Here is a 22,277-nt window from a genome sequence, read left to right as displayed (position 1 = left end):
AGGAACTTCAAACAAGTCAAGATAGTCATAATCCTTGTCAATCCACTTGGCATGAAATTGGTCCCTCGAATAGTGCCTGCGCAGAAGAGTCCAGGAATGCTTCTTCTATTCTTTTACCATGAGAAGGGTTTTGTCGGCGTCCTGGATTCGGGGGTATCCAGCCCTGCCTGCCTACGGCCCACCATGTGGCTTCATCGATGGCCTGGTACGGCCTAGCTTCAACACCAGCACCATAAGACCCTCACGAGGGGCCAAGCCTCGCGAGGTGGGTAACGCCAAGACCCTGGAAGGAATCGGCCTCCTCAAGAGGGCTCATGAGGGGCGGAGATTTCTATGCAAGTTATCTCACGAGGCTCAGCTGGCGTGAGCCATGACGACCCAGGCCAGGTGGGTGCCAGGCGGGCGCCAGGCAATCGCAGGGCGCAGGTTTCCTCTTTGGTGCAAGGGAGGCAAGCCACAGGCGCGGACTCCCCAGGAATCAGCCAAAGGTTTCCATTCTAGTGCAACAAGACCAAGATCGCCAGGACGGCAGGATGGAGGTCATCGGCAAGCCCATCACAGCGTCACGACCAGAGGCTTTTTACAGGCGAAGACTACTTTTGTCAAGATAGACTGTACTACTTGTCCCCTTTCAAATCCCACTGTTGTGGGATCCCTTCCCGCTCATATTTGGGAAGAGGACCAAGACCACTATATATAGGACTTAGCCACCACCATAGTGGAGGGATCAGATCCATTCTCACCTGACCACCACCCCAGCTCGAGAACACCTCTCCTCCTGAGGCTTGTCCATCCATTGTACTTGTTCATCCATAGCCCTTCGAGGCAATCCACCACACCACACTGGATTAGGGTATTACACCACAATGGTGGCCCGAACCAGTATAAATCTCTGTGTCTTTGTGTCTCTTTGAGCTCGACGCGCTAGGCTTAGGAGGATCGCGAGTAGGCAGGCTGGGCATGTTGAGATCTCCGCACGCACCCCAGAGTTCGAACCTCTCAAGGGTTGCTAGATCCCTAAATCCAACATTTGGCGCGCCTGGTAGGGGTGCGTTGGATCCTTTCTTCCATCGTTCGATCCGCCACCGCTCTGACACCTCCATGGCCGACGCGCGCCGGGCTCGTGCCGAGCGTCAGGTTGCTGTCGCTGCCCGCATCGCTCAGACGGCTCTGGCGGGTGACGGTTGTGCCCCCCGCGCTCCTTCTCCAGTGGCCAACGCCGCTACGGGCCCTGCCGGCCACGAGCAGCAAGCTTCATTGCTGCACCCGTCGGTGCGCCGTGACGGCCGCATCGCTACTCCATCACTGACCCCAGCAGCTTCGTCATCCCACGCGCGTCGCGGCCAGGTGGACGTGCAGGCCGCTCTGGTCACGGCGCGGGAGCTTCTTCACTACCGCCCGGTGGGTAATCTCTACGAGGAGTTGCTCGAGTGGATCACCGAGCTCATCAGCGTCGCGCACGGGGGCTCCGACGAGCCAGCTTGCTCGCTACCTCAACAACCACCTGCAGCGGGCGATGTTGTGCACGGGGCTCCTCCACCACCTCTGGCCCGGGGCGCCATCATCGATCCAAGGTGTATGGCTCCACGGCGCGACCCGTAGCGCCCGGCGCCAGCTCGGGATGATGTGAGCTGCCAAGTGGTGCAACATCCCCAAGGAGAAGCGCGTGCTTCCAGCACCCCGACACCAGGCTCACGTGCCGCCACAGGAGGTGGTGGTGCGCGGGCACCAGGATCATGTTCCACCCCCTCGACGACCTCCGATGGCCACGACAGGATGCCCAGCGTTCACTCAGGAGCTCCGCAACATCGTCTGGCCAAGCAAGTTCAAGCCTGACCTACCTCCACGCTACGACGGCACCGCAGACCCTGTTGAGTTCCTGCAGCTCTATGAGCTGAGCATCGAGGCGGCCAACGGCAACGAGAAGATCACGGCAAACTGGTTCTTGATGGTCCTCAAGGATGGCGCATGTTCTTGGCTCCTGAACCTGACCGAGGGGTTGGTATCTTCCTGGGAGGAGATGCGCAGCCGCTTCATCGCTAACTTCCAAGGCACTCGCGACCGTCCGCCGGCCGCGGGTGACCTGCGCCGCATCAAGCAGCAACCTGGAGAGACCCTGCAGAAGTATATCCAGCGCTTCAACAACGTTCGCCTCAAGATTCCCAAGGTGTCCGACGAGGCCATCATCTCCGTGTTCACCGATGGCGTGTGTGATGTCAAGATGAAGGAGGAGCTCGCCATCCACGAGGATCTCTGCATCGCTCTAGAGATGTTCAACATGGCGAACAAGTGTGCAAGGGCTGAGGAGGGACGCCTCTCCCTCCTTGAGCTCCCTGATGCTGAGCCAGAAGACAAGAAGACCAAGACCAAGGACACGAAGCACAAGGGGCCAGCCATGCTTGCGGCCGAGCCAGAGACCAAGCGCGGCTGCGACCACCCTGAGTCATCCAAGGGCAAGCGGCCATTCTACGCCTTCCACAACGTTTACAGCCACAACACCAGCAACTGCCAGGAGCTCAGGGCTCTCCGCGACGGGCGCCTCGGTCGACGCCCCAAGCACAACGATCGAGGTTACGATCGCGGAGGTGGCCGAGGTGGAGGACGCTGGGACGAATGCGACCATCGTCAGGAGTGGTGCGACCAGCCTCGTGAGGACCGCTGGCAGGACCAGCCTCGCAAGGGCAACTTGAGGGAGCAGCGTCGTGCGAATCGAGCTCAGGGCAACGCAGCCTTGCCTCCTCTGCCTCCACCGCCAAGAAGGAATGAAGATCACCACCAGGACTAGGGGGCTGGGGGCTTCCAGGAGCCTCGGGCCATCGCATGCATCTTGGGCGGCTCATAGGCCCCCGCTTCCCACCGCGTCTTCAAGCAGTTTGCGCGCGAGGTGAATACAATGCTCCCCAAGCCTGAAGCAATTCGCCCTCTCAAGTGGTCCAAATGCGCCATCACCTTCGACTCCTCGGACCGGCTCAAGTGTGCGGCCACCGCTGGTGCACTCCCCCGTCATCAGCAACGTGACCGTCACCAAGACTCTCATCGATGGCGGAGCAGGGCTCAATGTTCTCTCTATTCAGACGTTCGACAGACTCCAGGTGCCATACTACCAGCTTCACCCCACCAAGCCATTCTCAGGAGTGACCGATGGATCAACACACCCGATCGGGCAGGTTCGCCTCCTAGTCACCTTTGACGAGCGCAACAACTACCGCACCAGGCTTATCAACTTCGACGTCGCCGACATCCGCCTGCCCTACAACGCCATGCTAGGGTACCCAGCACTGGCCAAGTTCATGGCGGCCACACACCACGGCTACAATGTCCTCAAGATGCCAGGAAGCGGCGGTGTCATCAAGGTCGCCTGTTAGGAGAAGCATGCAGTGTGCTCCCTCAAGCGCGCCTTCCAAGCTGTAGCAGTTGAGAACCCCAAAGATGAAGAAAGCGCACTCCCCCCTGAGGTCGCCCCAAATACGAAGAAGCTGCAGCTGGGACAGGGGTCTCGTGAGGGAGCATCACTCGAGGACGCAGCGTTGAGCCTCGCGTCTCCGGACGCGGCACCTTCACCCATCGCGTAGGAAGGCGCGCCCGTCGCTCCTCTCAGGCTGGTCTCGAGGGCTCTCCTTTGGAGGGCCTCAGATCTAGCCAATGTCACGAGAGTGGCACTCGGGCACCATGTGGAGGCGCTCTTCAGAGCACGCTTCCCAGGAGAAGGCAACAGGCGTGAGGCACCGGGCGTTCAGGAGTTCATCAGCAATGCAATCAAGGAGATTCAGGAAGGAAGGGTTCTGCAAGGCGATCATCGCCTGCCGCGTAGCGCAGCTCACTGCCTTGGCGAGGGTAAGGAGTTCCGCATCTGCATCGACATCCCCGGGCTCAATAGGGCCGCGTCTCGACAGATCATGTGGTCGTCTCGTGTTGGCCGATGCGAGGGTCCGCCTCACAGGTACGTCCGCATGCCCTTTGACCTGGCGCTCCTGGCGGAGATGGAGGAGCACCTTCAGGAGCCTCTCGGCCCCTCCGAGTCTCCCGAGGCTCGGCGCCGGAGCGGCTCATGAGGAACGGCTTCAGCGGCACACGTTTTTTGGCTACTTCAACACCTCTTCAGTGATGGTACCTGGTGACATCTCTCTAGTTCGTTCAGTTTGGGGGCGCCCCTCGGGCTGCATCATCCCCAGGCCGTGTGGGTCCATCCCTACGGCATGTATCCATTCCGCGTTTATCAGAGCCAGTTACAATCCTTTGCAAGTTACTTTTGAATTATTGACTGCCTGACCGGCGCTTCGTCGCTAAGAACGTCTCGCGCCCTTGCAAGCCCTCCCACGACCGCCTCATGATTAAGGACCGGCACGGCGTTTGTGCTCGGGTCCATCCCTGCAGCATCGCTAAACCCAAGTAGCTGAGCTCTGGCTCACGGGCTAGTTCCCGTGTACGTCACCTCCCGTGGCTCTTGGTGCCTTGCTCTCGCATGAGCTAATCGCAGGTGGATGAGTGAGGGCGCGCGACCTGGTGCCCTCGTGGCCACGGAAACCGCGCGCCGGTTGTTTTTCTTCAGGATCTTTGCATGAGAAGACTGGGCACGGCGTCTGTGCTCGGGTCCGTCCCTGCAGCTTCGATAAATCCATCGACTGAGCTCTGTTTGGCGGGCCGGCCCCGTTCATGTCACCTCCTGGGGTCGTTGGTGTCTGGCCTTCTCATGCAATAACCTCAGGAAACTCATTCAGCGCAGGCTGCCTAACCATCTCGTAGGACCAATTCAAGCACCTCCAATCAAGACCAGGCGCAACCCGCCTTGAGGTACCGCCTCGTGAGTCCCTCGCTAGCTCACGGGTGCCCATATACACCTCCTCCAGCTCTGTCGTGCAAGCCACGTGTCAGGGCGGGGTTGTACACGCCCCGGGGGCTCTCCTTAGAGGGAGCCCCCTCCCACGCACTAGTGGAAGCACCATGCTCCGTGCTGGCCGTCGACACTGCCAAGGAGCGGCTATGCCTGTGCAAGAGCGGAAGCACTATGCTCCGTGCTGGTGATAAACAACTGGGGGTGGCCTCACGGCCATATTAACCTCAGGGAGCCTCCGGACTCGGTGACTAGCCTCATCGCGCTGCTCTTCCTCAGGAAGGTAGCACAAGGGGGCTGGGCACGGGGGCTACGCTCACGACACGCCTGGCCTACCCCACCTCGCCAGGCCTCACGGGCCTGGTCTTCACACACCCCTCCCAAGCGTGAGCTCGACGAGGAAAAGGTAGGATGGTATGTTCGTACGTCAAGGGGGACTCCTGAGCATCGCGTCTCAGGAGCCTAACTGATCACGTAGCCCCTCACCTCTTGGGCTCATCCTAGTGATCCGGACGACTCAACGAAGGCTGAGGCATGCGCGGGGCCGGGCCCTGCCGACGCAGAACGCCAAGACATGGCTGTCACCCTTCTTTTTAAGCCGTTCGCACGTCAAGGGGGACTCCTGAGCATCGCGTCTCAGGGGCCTAACTGGGCACGTAGCCCCTCACCTCTTGGGCTCGTCCTGGTGATCCGGACGACTCAACGACGGCTAAGGCATGTGCGGCGCTGGGCCCTGCCGACACAGAACACCAAGGCTTGCCCCTGCATCTTTTCCTAAGTTGTTCGCACGTCAAGGAGGACTCCTGAGCATCGCGACTCAGGAGCCTAACTGGTCACGTAGCCCCTCACCTCTTGGGCTCGTCCTGGTGATCCGGACGACCCAATGACGGCTGAGGTACGCGCGGGGCCGGGCTCTGCCGACGCAGAACAACAAAGCAAACGGAAAAGCTGAAGGAGCATAATCTAGTTATTACAAGACATATTGTTCCAAGCAAATAGTTTTAAATGCATCCCCGAGGCATGTTGCATGATACAGGACAGACAAGGAAAAGCAGAATAGCCGGGCCACCTCTTCAGACTTGGGCATCACCACTGCCCGCCAGCAGAGCCTCATCGCCAGGCGTGTCGCCTGTTCCACCGGCTTTAGTCGGAGGACTAACGACCAGGTACTTTCTCAGCATGGCATCCACGAAGCTCTTCACGGCGGCAGCAACAGCATCCTGGGAGTCGGCGTCCACCGGAGTAAGGAAGGAGGAGAGGTCGAAGCTGGCATCCTGGAGATAAAGATGACTGAAGACGCACGTCCGAGCCGAGGAAGAAAGTGAGCACGCCTCGCTTTCCACCAAGAAGGCAAACCCATCGACAGCGTCTTCAAGCACCGCCACGACATCAGGCAGCAAAGAAGCAGGGCTCTCCCTCGGGGATGTCACCACCGCCCTCTTCGGATCATCTCCAAAGAGCGCCTTCTGGGCCTTGTGGAAACGCGCCTCGAGGGAGGTAAGAGTGTTGCTCTCCATGGCGGCCGTCTTCCTTGCCTCGGCGAGGGCCTCTTGGGCTGCCTCCGCCTCCTCCTTCAGCTTCGTCAGGCGGTCGCGCTCTCCGGCCTGCTCTAAGACCGTCTTCTTCACCTCGGTATCTTGGTTGGCAACGGCAGCTTCCTGGGCCTTTAGCTTCTCCTCACGCTCCTGGAGCTGGCTGGCCTGGGCGGCCTGCCGGTCCTGGAGAGCCTTCAGATCAGCCTCCGCCATGCGGCACCGGTCCTCAGCTTCTGTGGCCTCTTGCCACGCTAGGAAACGTGCCATGGCGGCCACCCCGAGCGCCTTCTGGGCTTCCTCCGCAGAACCCCAGGCCGTGCGAATAGACGCATCAGCCTTGAGCCAACCACAGATTAGCCTCAGGCGTCCCTGCGCTGAACGACGATCCGAGCCCTGAAGCTCACCCTGGAGGAGGTCCAGCACCGCCCTTGCCTCTTCGAGGGTCCCGGAGGGAGCAGGAGCGCCATGACCCGGCCACGCGTTGGGCAAGGGAGGAGACGCCCTCGGCACCAAGGCAGAAGAAACCTCAGCCTCAGGAAGGACCGGGGGCTCCGGAGGCTGGTTGTCCTCAGCAACCGCGGCAAGGCTGGTCACCGGAGGAGTTAGGCCTGCCGAGGGCACCGGCACCTCCTGAGGACGGGCATCCATGTCCTCCGGAGATGGCGTCACCTCTGGGGTTGCGGGGGCAGCGGCACACTTCTTCGTCGGGGTCGTGTTGGCCACTTTAGCGCCTGTGACCACGGCAACCTCCGAGCCCTCTTTCTGCTTCTTCGACGGCTGCTGCCTAACGACAAGAGAAGACGCTAAGTGTTGCTTCAAGAATCATCAAGCAAAGGTTAAGGGAGAGACTTACTGGTCGACAAGGCATAGCTCCTCTTCATGCTCAGCAGCGGGCGCAGAGGTGGAGCGGCTAGAGCCGAGCTCTTGGGAGCAGGAGAGCTTGCGGTTAGAGCCGATCGGGACGATGTCGGCGAAGGCGGGCTGCTCCCCGGAGGAATCAGAGCGATCCTGCTCTTCCTCGTGGCCGCCCACTTGGGCTGCTTCGAAGAAGCCACCCCGGACCTCGTGGTGACTCCAGAAGGGCGCGAAACCTCCACCACCGGGGGATCGTCGTCATCATCATTGTCGGGAAGGTCTCGCAGGAGCTCCCTTCGCTCCGGAGCAGAGGATTCTTCCACAACCACGTCCTCGGTGGCCTCGGAGGATTGGTTGTCGGAGGACAGGTGCACCAAAGTAGTAGGCGGCAGGGAAGGCCCCAGCCACACAAACCCAAGCTCGTCGAAGACAGGCATGGCCGCGACAACCTCCTCGGTGTCATCACGGCAGTACAACGGAAACTAGTCTACCGAAGGGTGATAACCTACAAGTGTAGGGGATCGCAACAGCTTTCGAGGGCAACCCAAATTTATTGATTCGACACAAGGGGAGCCAAAGAATATTCTTAAGTATTAGCAGTTGAGTTGTCAATTCAACCACACCTGGATAACTTAGTATCTGCAGCAAAGTATTTAGTAGCAAAGTAGTATGATAGTAATGGTAACAGTGGCAAAAGTAAAGATAATAGTTTTGTAGTAACTGTAACAGTAACAACAGAAAAGTAAATAAGCGAAGCACAATATGTGAAAAGCTCGTAGGCATTGGATCAGTGATGGATAATTATGTCGGATGTGATTCCTCATGTAATAGCTATAACATAGGATGACACAGAACTAGCTCCAGTTCATCAATGTAATGTAGGCATGTATTCCGAATATAGTCATACGTGCTTATGGAAAAGAACTTGCATGACATCTTTTGTCCTACCCTCCCGTCGCAGCGGGGTCCTAGTGTAAACTAAGGGATATTAAGGCCTCCTTTTAATAGAGAACCGGACCAAAGCATTAACACATAGTGAATACATGAACTCCTCAAACTACGGTTATCACCGAGAAGTGTCCCGATTATTGTCAATTCGGGGTTGTCGGATCATAACACATAATAGGTGACTATAGACTTGCAAGATAGGATCAAGAACTCACATATATTCATGAAAACATAATAGGTTCAGATCTGAAATCATGGCACTCGGGCCCTAGTGACAAGCATTAAGCATAGCAAAGTCATAGCAACATCAATCTCAGAACATAGTGGATACTAGGGATCAAACCCTAACAAAACTAACTTGATTACATGGTAAATCTCATCCAACCCATCACCGTCCAGCAAGCCTACGATGGAATTACTCACGCACGGCGGTGAGCATCATGAAATTGGTGATGGAGGAAGGTTGATGATGACGACGACGACGAATCCCTCTCTCCGGAGCCCCGAACGGACTCCAGATCAGCCCTCCCAAGAGAGATTAGGGCTTGGCGGCGGCTCCGTATTGTAAAACGCGATGAAACTTTTTCTCTCTGATTTTTTTATCTGCGAAACGGAATATATGGAGTTGGAGTTGAGGTTGGTGGAGCAGCAGGGGGCCCACAAGACAGGGGGCGTGCCCAGGGGGGAGGGCGCGCCCCCCACCCTCATGGACAGGGTGTGGGCCCCCTGGCCTTCATTCTTTCGCCAGTATTTTTTATATTTTCCAAAACTTATCTCCGTGGATTTTTAGGTCATTCCGAGAACTTTTGTTTTCTGCACAATAAACAACACCATGATAGTTCTGCTGAAAACAACGTCAGTCCGGGTTAGTTACATTCAAATCATGCAAATTAGAGTCCAAAACAAGGGCAAAAGTGTTTGGAAAAGTAGATACGTTGGAGACGTATCAACTCCCCCAAGCTTAAACCATTGCTTGTCCTCAAGCAATTCAGTTGATAAACTGAAAGTGATAAAGAAAAACTTTTACAAACTCTGTTTGCTCTTGTTGTTGTAAATATGTAAAGCCATCATTCAAGTTTCAGCAAGTATTATGAACTAACCATACTCACAATAACACTTAGGTCTCACAATTACTCATATCAATGGCATAATCAGCTAGCGAGCAATAATAATAAAACTCGGATGACAACACGTTCTCAAAACAACCATAATATGATATAACAAAATGGTATCTCGCTAGACCTTTCTGAGACCGCAAAACATAAATGCAGAGCACCTTTAAAGATCAAGGACTGACTAAACATTGTAATTCATGGTAAAAAAGATCCAGTCAAGTCATACCCAATATAAACTAATAGTAATGAATGCAAGTGACAGTGTGCTCTCCAGCGGGTGTTTTTTAATAAGAGGCCAGTCAAGTCATACCCAATATAAACTAATAGTAATGAATGCAAATGATACTGTGCTCTCCAGCGGGTGCTTTTTAATAAGAGGGATGATGACTCAACATAAAAGTAAATAGATAGGCCCTTCGCAGAGGGAAGCAGGGATTTGTAGAGGTGCCAGAGCTCGATTTTAAAATAGAGATGAATAACATTTTGGGCGGCATACTTTCACTGTCAACGCAACAAGTATGAGATGGCAATATCTTCCATGCTACATACATTATAGGCGGTTCCCAAATAGAATGGTAAAAGTTTATACTCCCCCACCACCAACAAGCATCAATCCATGGCTTGCTCGAAACAACGAGTGCCTCCAACTAACAACAGCCCTGGGGGAGTTTTTTTAATTATATTGATTTGCTTTGATCTTTTTGGATCATGGGACTGGGCATCCCGGTTACCGGCCCTTTTCTCCTGAACGAGGAGCGGAGTCCACTCCTCTCGAGAATAACCCACCTAGCATGGAAGATATAGACAGCCCTAGTTGAAACATGAGCTGCTCGAGCATACAAAACAGAATTTCATTTGAAGGTTTGGAGTTTGGCACATACAAATTTACTTGGAACGGCAGGTAGATACCGCATATAGGAAGGTATGGTGGACTCATATGGAACAACTTTGGGGTTTAATGAGTTTGGATGCACAAGCAGTATTCCCGCTTAGTACAGGTGAATGCTAGCAAAAGACTGGGAAGCGACCAACTAAGAGAGTGACAACAGTCATGAACATGCATTAAAATTAATTTACACCGAGTACAAGCATGAGTAGGATATAATCTAGCATGAACATAAATATCGTGAAGGCTATGTTGATTTGTCAACTACATGCGTGAACATGTGCCAAGTCGAGTCACTCAATGCATTCAAAGGAGGATACCAACCCATCGCATGTTGGCACGGAAGGTAAACCATTATAACTCATAGCTAATCAAGCATGGCACAAGCAACTATAATCTCTAAATGTCATTGCAAATATGTTTACTTCATAATAAGCTGAATCAGGAACGATGAACTCATCATATTTACAAAAACAAAAGAGGTCGAGTTCATACCAGCTTCTCTCATCTCAATCAGTCCATCATATATCTTCATTATTGCCTTTCACTTGCACGACTGAACGATGTGTATAATAATAATAGTGCACGTGCATTGGACTAAGCTGGAATCTGCAAGCATTCAACTCAAGAGAGAAGACAAGTAATATGGGCTCTAAGTTAAATAAAAAATCATGCATATGAGAGCCACTAAACATTTTCAATACGGTCTTCTACTCTCGACCCCCAAAGGAAATAAAAGAAAATAAAACTATTTACACGGGAAAGCTCCCGACAAGTAAAAGAAGAACGAGAAATCTTTTGGGTTTTCATTTTAATTTCTACTACAAGCATGGAAATTAAACTAACTAATTTTTTTTGGTTTTTCTCTTAAAGTTTATCAAACACACAAGAAGAAGGCTAGAAAAAGAAAATTAAGCTAGCATGGATAATACAATGAAAGAGTATGAGCACCGACAACTAGAATAGTGTGTGAACATGAATGTAAAGTCAGTGAGAAATACGTACTCCCCCGAGCTTAGGCTTTTGGCCTAAGTTGGTCTATGGCCAAGGGTAGCCTGGATGATATCCGTAGTTGTAACTGGGGTCGTACTAAGATGCAGCAGCAAATGCCTCCTGAGCTGCGGCATGCTGGCGAGCCGCCTCCGCTCTACCCTCGTGTTCAGCTGCCTCCTCCCTGGTAACAACATATCTTTGTTTTGACTGGTAATCAAAAAGGAAAGGATCAGGGAGAGTAACATGGACAGAGCTATGTCTGTCAAAGATTAGTCGATACTGGAGGAATTGTTCATTCCTCAAAAGAAAACGATGTTTGACCATCGCATCATAATCTAAATAAGCAGGAGGCAACACCATATCCCCCTCTCGTGGGGCTATACCAAGATAATTAGTCACACGGGTCCCATAAATTCCTCCAAATAAATCTCCAGCCCTACCATTATTTATGCAACCTATGTGCAACTATTGCCCCCAAGTTGTAATCTTTATTACCTAACACAGCGCTCTTGAGGACACAAAGATCAGGGACACACATATGATATGCTTCATCTTTACCATTAATGCATCTACCAATGAAGAGAGCAAAATAATGTATAGCAGGAAAATGAATGCTCCCTATGGTAGCTTGTGCTATATCCCTAGATTCTCCCACAATAATACTAGCAAGAAAGTCTTTATATTCAGATTTGTGGGGATCATTAATATTGTCCCACTGTGGGATTTTGCAAGCAGTTGTAAAATCTTCTAAGTCCATGGTATAAGATTTATCATAAATATCAAACAGGACACTCTGAGAATTACATGAACATTTATATTTAAACCTTCTCACAAATGAATCAGTCAATTGATAGAACTGAGGACACTTATCATGTAAGATGTCCTCAAGATCGGCATTACGCACATATGCGTCAAATTCATCCTTAATGCCTGCATTGACCATAAAATCGTCTGCTGGCCACTCACAAGCTCGCACTTCTGCGTCCCTCGGTGGTTCATCGTCTTGCCCACGCATAGCAAGCCTGGGTCCTTTCTTTATTGAGGAGCCACCTTGGTACATTCTCCTAGACATATTTCTTTTTTTGAAAAATTTCTGACATTTTAGTAACTTCAAAATAAAAGTGAATAGAACTAAACAAGATTGGTAGCAACTACTCCTACAAGTGCCTAGAGCCTATATCATGCATTAGAATTACTTGGGACCTCATAAATTTGACATGCAAGCTCAAGAACAGGGTCACCTATGCAGCAAAAATTGCAATGAATAAAGCAGTAGAAAAAAACTAATTCGACCAATGGAGGAGTCACATACCAAGCAACAATCTCCCAAAGCAGTTCTGTGAATGGAGCTTTGAGCAAGGAGATCGAAAATCGCAGCAAAATGAGCTAGAACTCGTGCTTGAGCTGGATGGGGATTTTTTGGGAAGAAGATGGAGTGTGTGGGTGCAGGAATAAGTGGAGGGGGCCCATCGTGGGCCCACGAGACAGGGGGGCACGCCCAGGGGGTGTGGGTGCGCCCTCCACCCTTGTGGCCAGGTGCTTGCCCCTCCTGCAGTGTTTTCAGTGCCTAAAATCCTCAAATATTCCATAAAAAATCATACTAAATTTGCAGGGCATTTGGAGCACTTTTATTTTTGGACTATTTTTTATTGCACGGATAATTCAGAAAACAGACAGATAATACTATTTTTGCTTTATTTATTCTAAATAACAGAAAGTAAAAAGAGGGTACAGATGGTTGTGCCTTCTAGTTTCATCCATCTCATGATCATCAAAATGAATCTACTAACAAGGTTGATCAAGTCTTGTTAACAAACTCATTCCGAATAACACGGAACCGGAGAAATTTCGAATAACACTAGGTTACCTCAACGGGGATATGAACATCCCCAACAATAAGAATACCATACTTTTTCTTGGCAGTAGGAAGTGGAAATTCAAAACCTCCAATAATGATAGTTGGACTTTTTCCAATAGAATTGATGCTATGAACTTGAGGTTGTTTCCTCGGAAAGTGTACCGTATGCTCATTACCATTAACATGAAAAGTGATATTGCCTTTGTTGCAATCAATAACAGCCCCTGCAGTATTCAAAAAGGGTCTACCAAGGATAATCGACATACTATCGTCCTCGGGAATATCAAGAATAACAAAGTCCGTTAAGATAGTGACATTTGCAACCACAACAGGCACATCCTCACAAATACCGACAGGTACAGGAGTTGATTTGTCGGCCATTTGCAAAGATATTTCAGTAGGTGTCAACTTATTCAATTCAAGTCTACGATATAAAGAGAGAGGCATAACACTAACACCGGCTCCAAGATCACATAAAGCAGTTTTAACATAATTTGTTTCAATGGAGCATGGTATAGTTGGTACCCCTGGATCTCCAAGTTTCTTTGGTATTCCACCCTTAAAAGTGTAATTAGCAAGCATGGTGGAAATTTCAGCTTCCGGTATCTTTCTTTTTTTGTAATGATATCCTTCATATATTTAGCATAAGGATTTAATTTAAGCATATCAGTCAAGCGCATACGTAAGAAAATAGGTCTAATCTTTTCCGCAAAACACTCAAAATCCTCATCATCCTTTGTCTTGGATGGTTTAGGAGGAAAGGGCATGGGTTTCTGAACCCATGGTTCTCTTTCTCTACCGTGCTTCCTAGCAACAAAGTCTCTCTTATCATAACGTTGATTCTTTGATTGTGGGTTATCAAGATCAATAGCAGGTTCAACCTCTACTTCATTATTATTGCTAGGTTGAGCATCAACATGAACATTATCATTAACATTGGCACTAGGTTCATGTTCATCTCCTGATTGTGTTTCAGCATCAGAAATAGAAATATCATTGGGATTCTCAGGCGTGTCTACAACAGGTTCACTAGAAGCATGCAAAGTCCTATTGTTTTTCTTTTTCTTCTTTTTAGAAGAACTAGGTGCCTCTAAATTATTTCTCTGAGAATCCTGCTCGATTTTCTTAGGGTGGCCTTCAGGATACAAAGGTTCCTGAGTCATTCTACCAGTTCTAGTAGCCACTCTAACAGAAAAGTCATGTTTATTATTTAATTCATCAAGCAAATCATTTTGAGCTTTAAGTACTTGCTCAGCTTGAGTGGTAACCATAGAAGCATATTTGCTAAAGAGTTTAAGTTCACCTTTAACTCTAGCCATATAATCACTCAAGCATCCTATCTCGAAAGCATTATTCTTTAATTCTCTACCAACAAAAGCATTAAAACTTTCTTGTCTAGCCATAAAGTCATCAAATTCATCTAAGCATGGGCTATGAAATTTAGTAGACGGGATTTCAACTTTATCATATCTATAGAGAGAATTTACCTTTACTACCTGTGTCGGGTTATCAAGACAATGTGGTTCTTCGACAGGCGGTATATTAAGACCATGTATTTCTTCAATAGGTGGTAAATTCTTAACATCTTCAGCTTTAATACCTTTTTCTTTCATTGATTTCTTTGCCTCTTGCATATCTTCAGGACTGAGAAATAGAACACCTCTCTTCTTAAGAGTGGGTTTAGGAATAGGCTCAGGAGTTGGCTCAATTGGCTCAGGAATTGCCTCAGGAATTGGCTCAGGAAGAGTCCAATTATTTTCATTAGTCAACATATTATTCAATAGTAATTCAGCTTGGTCGACTGTTCTTTCCCTGAAAACACAACCAGCACAACTATCCAAGTAGTCCTTGGAAGCATCGGTTAGTCCATTATAAAAGATAACAAGTGTCGCGGAATTGTCACGTCAGATGTCCTAGTGAAAGGACTTAGTTGTGGAGCCATCACAACTAGGAAGCTTGAAGGGGTTAATCAGGACAAGAGATGCGAGAGGTTATACTAGTTCAGCCCCTTACGGTGAAGGTAAGGCCTACGTCTAGTTGGGTTGGTATTGCTTGATGTTTCGATGACCAGGGAGCGAGATACGCTATGCCCGGTTCTCGATGAGTTGTTTCTTGCCCTAAACCGCCAGCGAGTCGTCCCCTTATATACAACGGGTGGACGCCCTGCGGCCTACAGATTCCCGGCCAGCTCATAGACAGTGTCCGGCTCGGTGACTAGTTAAGTCTACCTTATGTTACAAGTCATATCATCATGGCGGTTTACCACTATGGGCCTTAAGCCGCCTGTGGGCCTTAGACCCTTTACCGAACCGCCATCTTCATGCTTGGCCTTGGGCTTCTTTCTGATGAATCTTCTTTCCGTAACCCGGCTCCTCCTAGGCGGCTTACACAAATAGTTATATCCCCAACATTAGGCCCCAGATTGATTTGAACCGGTTCATGTCAATCTTAAAATACCTTAAGAAATAAGCCTTCGGTCTTCTGTCTATGCAAAAGGGTTTTAACCCACCATGACGTCATCTTCTGGATCCACGTTAACCCGCCATGCTGTCAGCTCCAATTAAATCCTTATTTTATCCCGCTATATCTTCAATGGATCTTTGCCTTTACTGATTGTCCCGAAACCCGATGCATCGGGGTAGCTGGATAATAATATCCAATCTCCTCGTTTCTCGCACCGTCCCGTTCGGCCCTTCCCTATAAATAGGCTCGACCTAGGTCTTCTTCATTTTCTCCCTCAGTCGTTCGTCTTCTTCCTCTCGCTGTCTCTCTACTGCTCGAGCTCCGCCGCCGCCGCCGTTGCAGATCTCCTCGTCCTCGCCAACTCAGGCCTCTGCGTCAACCTGATTTGACTAGAAAAACGTGACGAACCTCCACAACAACTTTGCATCTGTAAGTTTCCTCCTTCTTGTTCCTCAGATCCGCATTAGGACCTTCGAGTTCCTCGGTGTTCTTCGCTGTTCGTCAGGAACCCCTCATAAATTTCATCACCACCACCGTTTCTTGATCTTTAAGATGATATAAAACTGATGCGGTAGCTATTTTGCACCCATTTCGAATGCAAGTATATTCCTCTTCTCTGTACAGAAGCCTTGTTTAGAACTGATGAACTTATCTGTACTAGTTTTAGGTCTTGAATATTTTCCTTTCTGTGCACCTGTTTGATCCAAAATAATATCCGCCAACTGCGAAACCTGTTTGTACGACACTTAGGCAAAATCGGTTTCTGTTAGGCCCATTTAATTCTAGCGGCTCTCATTGCCAGTTTAAAATAGACAATGTTAATTGACAGCCTTGCCAGCTCCTGGCGGCTTAAAATAACTTAATTGTTACTGATTCCCATAGCGGCTTAGATAACCAGATATAATCAGCCATATGTTATTAGGCCCCGTCTTAAGCAGCCATTTTGAATAGACTTAAAAATACTTTCCTTCCGGGTTAAAATTGAGCAGGAGCTTCTTATTTTGTCATAGGCTTCCACTTACATCATGGTACCTAAGGCAACCAAGGCTCCTATGACCTGTAATTGGGTCCAATCCACAGTCACAAAAAGCAAATTATCTGAATTTGTGAAGTCTGGCCATCTGCCCAAGAAGGAGGTCATGTTTTATCGTGCCCCTGACCCGTACGAGGAGAAACCTCAGCCCAAAGAAGGGGAGGTGATAGTTTTTACTGATCATATGAGCCGGGGATTTGCCCCACCCGGTTCAAAATTCTTCAGGGATGTTTTACATTTCTTTGACCTCAGACCTCAAGACATCGGGCCCAATTCCGTGTCAAATATTTGCAACTTTCAAGTCTTCTGTGAGGTGTACCTAGGAGAAGAGTCCAATCTGCTTTTGTTCAGAGAGCTATTCTACTTAAACCGGCAGAATGAACATGCCAACGGGCCTAGTCTTGAACTTTGTGGCATTTCAATTCAGCGGCGGAGAGACTGCCTTTTTCCTTATGCTGAACTGCCGAGTCATCCAAAGGATGGGAATCAGACGTGGTTCTATTGCCAGGACACTTCTCCGGTTGACGAGAACCCTCTGCCTGGCTTCCGCGCTCTGCGCCTTGAATCAAATCATCCGCTGCCGGATAAGCTAACCGCTGTTGAACATCTATCACTTGCCCCTACCATCAAGAATATCAAAGCCCTCTTAGGCAATGGCTTGAACGGTATTGATTTGGTGCGAGTCTGGGTCACCTGGCGTGTGCTTCCGTTAAGCCGCTGCACCGGCTTAATGTGCACTTACTCAGGCGAAAAGGATGACCCACTGCGTCATAGTCCTGACGACTTACCAGATGATGTGGTGGAGGCTACGACCCAAACGTTGTTGAAAGAGGGCACGGTGACTAGTAATGCCTTTGGCTTACTTCCTTTTTGCAAGAAGAACCCGGCCCCCGCAGTGAGTCATCAACCTCAATGAATACTCTCTACTATATTGCACCTTGCTTTTACTCATAACCCTTTATCTTTTTTCACATGTCGATGACAACTTCTGGAAGGTCAAGTATGACCATGAGGCTCCCAAACAAGCCAGAGCGGCCAAGAGAACCGAAAGAAAAGCCGCAAAAATGGGAACTTCAAGGAAGAAGAAACCAAGCGCTTCAGATTTACTCAAATTGGACGAAACTTATGAGGATGATGAAGAGGTAATCCGTAATTCTCCTGACTCTTTTGTCATTATTTTATTGACATTTTATCCTTTCAGGAGGATACGGGGAACAGCCAAGCGGTTGACAAAGAGGTAACTATAATCTCCTCTGACTCAGAGCCTTTGCCAAAGCAAAAAATCCGAAGGGTGACCCGGAAAGTAAGATTTTCACATCCTCTAGCTTATCAAGATCCTCAATTTCTTTTGAAGCAACAACAGCTTGAAAGCCAGAGGCAGACCCGGACCAGCAAGGATGTAGAGCTCTCCTCCGGCTTACCTGACGTAACCAGGAAGCGTCAGACTGAGGTTATCTCCGATTTACGTTCTGTTTTACCTTTGGTGGGTTTAATTCGCCAACCTCTCAATTCATCTGACTCCAATTATCAGGATATATACCTCTCCTTCCTCCGGCGAATCTATGCAATCTAACATGTCGGCTTTCAAAACTGCCCCCGGGTAATATAACTTTGTTTACCTTATGCATTACCTTACTCATGCTTTTGTTCATCCTTCTTTCTTTGTCCACAGCATGCAAGTGAAACCCAGTAAGAGGGCAAAGAAGAGTAAGCCGTCCCAAAACCCGACCGTGATTGAACCGGAGCTTGGCACGACTGCTCCTGACAGTTCTACCCATCAGGCGCCGCCTGAACCAGCCTATGACATTACAGCACCAACCTCTGATCCACCCGCCGAAGATACTCTCAATAGCTCTGATAACCCGGAAGCTCATAGTCGGCAAAGACGATTGACCCGGAAGTGGAGATTCTGGAGACTCAATTTGTTGAGCCAGGGCGGCCCACTGTCCTTGCCAAGTGCTCTGCTAAGGAGGAACTTCTGGAACGCCGAAAGGCCAAGCTGGACATTGCTGATTATACCCATTTAAGCATTGGAGATATAGTCTCTGGCTATCTTAATCAAGTACATAGCAGCCGTGACCTGGAAATTGACATGGTGAAGCAAATACAGCAAAAATCTGAGGTATATCTTATGCCCCTTTTCTGAATCATACTTACTATATCAGCCCCCAAGTCTATTGCTTATGAATAAATATGCTGTAGACTTAGAAAACTGCTTAGCACTGCTCTGTCCGGTTTAGAAAGAAGATATTTAACCCGGTTGTAACATGATACCTTGAACTTGCGATACACATTAGCCCCCAAGTGTCAAGTATCTTTGCTTGTAAAGTGCTTGGGACTTAATTTGCATGAACCGGCATTGTAAGTTAAAATTCTTCAGCATACATTAGCCCCCAAGTGTCAAGAATCTTTGTTTGCAAAGTACTTGGGACTTAATGTTATCTTACCATGATTCTGACTATAACCCGGCATCAATGCAGGCCACCATAAGTCAATTTGAGTCGGAGATTGCTGACGTGAAGAGCCGTCTGACATCTAAAGAACTTGAATTCAAAAGGCCAACTCCAAATTTGAATTTAGCGTCTCTGAACAAGAGAAGTTGAAGAAGAATTTTGAGGCGGAGAAGAAAAACTGGGCTGATGAAAAGGCTTCACTGGTGACCCGGGCCGAGACGGCAGAGGCATCACTTGCAGAAGCAACAACCAAGCTGTCCGACTTAAAGCGCCAGATATCTCAAATGGTCTCAGCCATCTTTGGTAAGTTATTGTATATAACCTCAAATATTGTAATCCTTCCTTTGATGACTATTTTAATCGTTATCTCTAGCTCACCTTATGCTTGTGAGCGCAGGCCCCAGGAGCACAAACCTCAAGCAGAACATGTTGATCATACTGAAAGCGGTTTACACTCTAGTGGAGCAACTGTACACCGGGTCACAACGTGCTTTGGCCGTTGTAGCTTTATCAAATAACACTCCCCACCTCCTGCAAGACGTGCTGAAGTGTCTTGCTGTACTACCTCAATGGGTCCAAGATCTAAGGCGAGCGTCCTCAAGAGCCGGGGCCATAGCCGCGTTGAGCCGGGCAAAAGCATGGATTCCAGAACTAGACCCGGCCGACCTCGCTCTTGGATACCCGAGTCTGAAAGAGGATGGGACCGTATTTGATGATCAGGATTTCACCGCCTGCGACAAAGACATACGCCCCGTGGCTACCCTCATTGGGAACGACACTGACCTTACCAAGTATTAGCCGGGCTATGACAGTGAGAATCGGAGAATTCCAACACCTCCCTATGATCAAGTCAGCCTGATCCCTCTAACTCGTAAGCATACCTTTGCCCCTGACGTGGACCCAGCCGGTTTAATAGATGATGAAGCTGAGTTTGAAGCCTTGAGTGGCATTGATTGGGCCTCGTCAACCTTCCAGGACAAGGCAACCGACGGAGAGGCGGAGAAGGATAACCCGGAATCTTCAAGCCCACCAAAGGAGTGAACCGCCAGGCGTTTATGACTTTGCAAAAAACAATGCTTCGTTTATTCAGACTCGGGGAGTCTTGTAATAGGGTAGAAAAACCTCTTAATTTTTTCATGCCTTCGCGCATGTTTATGGTGCTTAATACTTTCGTAAGCCGCCATCGCTATATATTTCCAGCTTATGTTGATCGTTTATTTCCTTGATGTTAAATTTGCTTGCCTTATCCTGCATATAAAACAAGCAAAATTCCCTGCGATCCCTTTGGTAATCTCGCCTGCTTATATGACCTTCACCATGCGGGTAAATTCAACTCCTGAAAGTTGGAACATATAATGTTCACCTGGCACTTAACAACCTGGGGTGATCAATATTAAGCCGGAAAAACAAAAACCATCTCATAGTGCTTTCAAAAAGGCCTCAAGATAGTCAAATAATTATGCTTATGAAATATAATGGATAACAAACAATATTCAAAGGCTTCTGATTCGAATACGATCAGTAAACCGTTCCAAAGGGGTTAAGCTAAGATTCGGATACGATCATATAGCCCCCAGTGGCTTTGGCGATGCCGATCAAGTGGGTATCGACAGCTATGTTCTCTTTGGTTCGAATACGACCTATGTTTGAACAGGAAGCCCCCAAGTGACCATAAGAGTTGTTTAATGACGCTGATTCGAATACGATCCACGTCAGACCCAAAGGGGTTAAGCTATGATTCAAATATGATCAAGAAGCCCCCAAGTGGGTTTGGCAGTGTGCCGATCAAAGTGGGTATCGACAGCTATGTTCTCTTTGGTTCGAATACGACCTATGTTTGAACAGGAAGCCCCTAAGTGATCATGGCTAGATTCAGATATGATCATAAGCCAGACCAAAGGGAAAGCCGGATTCAGATATGATCCGCTCCCTGTTGGTTGTTTTCGCCACCTGATAAAGAGGACACATAAACTTTTGAATGTGAAAAGGACAAAGGTCCTGCTTTATTGCTTTATATAATATATACATTGTCAAAATATATACATCTTGAGAGTCGGTGGCTCAAGTATAGTAAGGCCGAAGATGGGCGATATTCCACGGCCGGCGGGTCTCCTCCTCCGACTTACGTGAGTCTTTGTGCTCTCGAACATCGATGAGGTAATATGACCCGTTGTTCAGATTCTTGCTGACCACAAAGGGTCCTTCCCAAGGAGGGGATAGCTTGTGCATATCAGACTGATCCTGGATGAGCCGGAGCACTAAGTCGCCTTCCTGAAAGGTTCTGCTTCTAACCCAGCAGTTGTGATAGCGGCGTAGGTCTTGCTGGTAAATCGCCGAGCGGTCTATTGCTAAGTCTCGCTCCTCATCCAACAAGTCAAGTGCATCCTGACAAGCTTTTTCGTTATCAGCCTCAACGTAAGCCGCCACGCGGGGTGAATCGTGCCGGATGTCACTTGGCAGGACTGCCTCCGCTCCATACACCATGAAGAAAGGGGTGTAACCTGTAGATCTGTAAGGTGTAGTGTTGATGCTCCATAGTACCGAGGGTAACTCCTCCACCCAACAACCCGGAGTTCGCTGCAAGGGGACCAAGAGCCGGGGTTTGATACCCTTCAGGAACTCTTGATTAGCTCTTTCTACTTGACCATTGGATTGAGGATGAGCAACAACCGAAACATCAAGCCGGATATGTTCTCGTTGACAGAACTCTTCCATGGCACCCTTGGAGAGATTAGTGCCATTATCAGTTATGATGCTGTGTGGAAAACCAAAACAAAAAATCACCTTTTTCATGAATTGAACCGACGTGGCTGCATCACACTTACTGACCGGCTCTGCTTCAACCCACTTCGTAAACTTATCCACTGCCACCAGGAGGTGTGTCTTTTTATCCTTAGATCTCTTGAAAGGTCCGACCATGTCAAGCCCCCAGACTATGAACGGCCAAGTAATTGGAATCATCCTCAACTCTTGAGTCGGCACATGAGCTCGGCGTGAGAATTTTTGACATCCGTCACATTTGCTGACTAGATCCTCCGCATCAGCATGAGCCGTCAGCCAATAGAAACCATGACGGAAAGCCTAGGCCACAAGAGATTTTGAACCGGCATGATGAGCACAATCTCCTTCATGGATCTCACGAAGTATCTCCTGACCCTCCGCAGGCGACACACAACGTTGAAATGCCCCAGTGACACTGCGGTGATGTAACTCGCCCTGAACAATCGTCATAGATTTGGACCGCCTGATGATTTGTCTCGCCAAGGTCTCATCCTCAAGCAACTCCCCCCGGGTCATATAGGCCAAA

Source organism: Triticum dicoccoides, chromosome 7B (assembly GCF_002162155.2).
Source record: "Triticum dicoccoides isolate Atlit2015 ecotype Zavitan chromosome 7B, WEW_v2.0, whole genome shotgun sequence".
NCBI classification, from domain to species: Eukaryota; Viridiplantae; Streptophyta; class Magnoliopsida; order Poales; family Poaceae; genus Triticum; species Triticum dicoccoides.
This window is presented reverse-complemented; position numbering follows the sequence as displayed.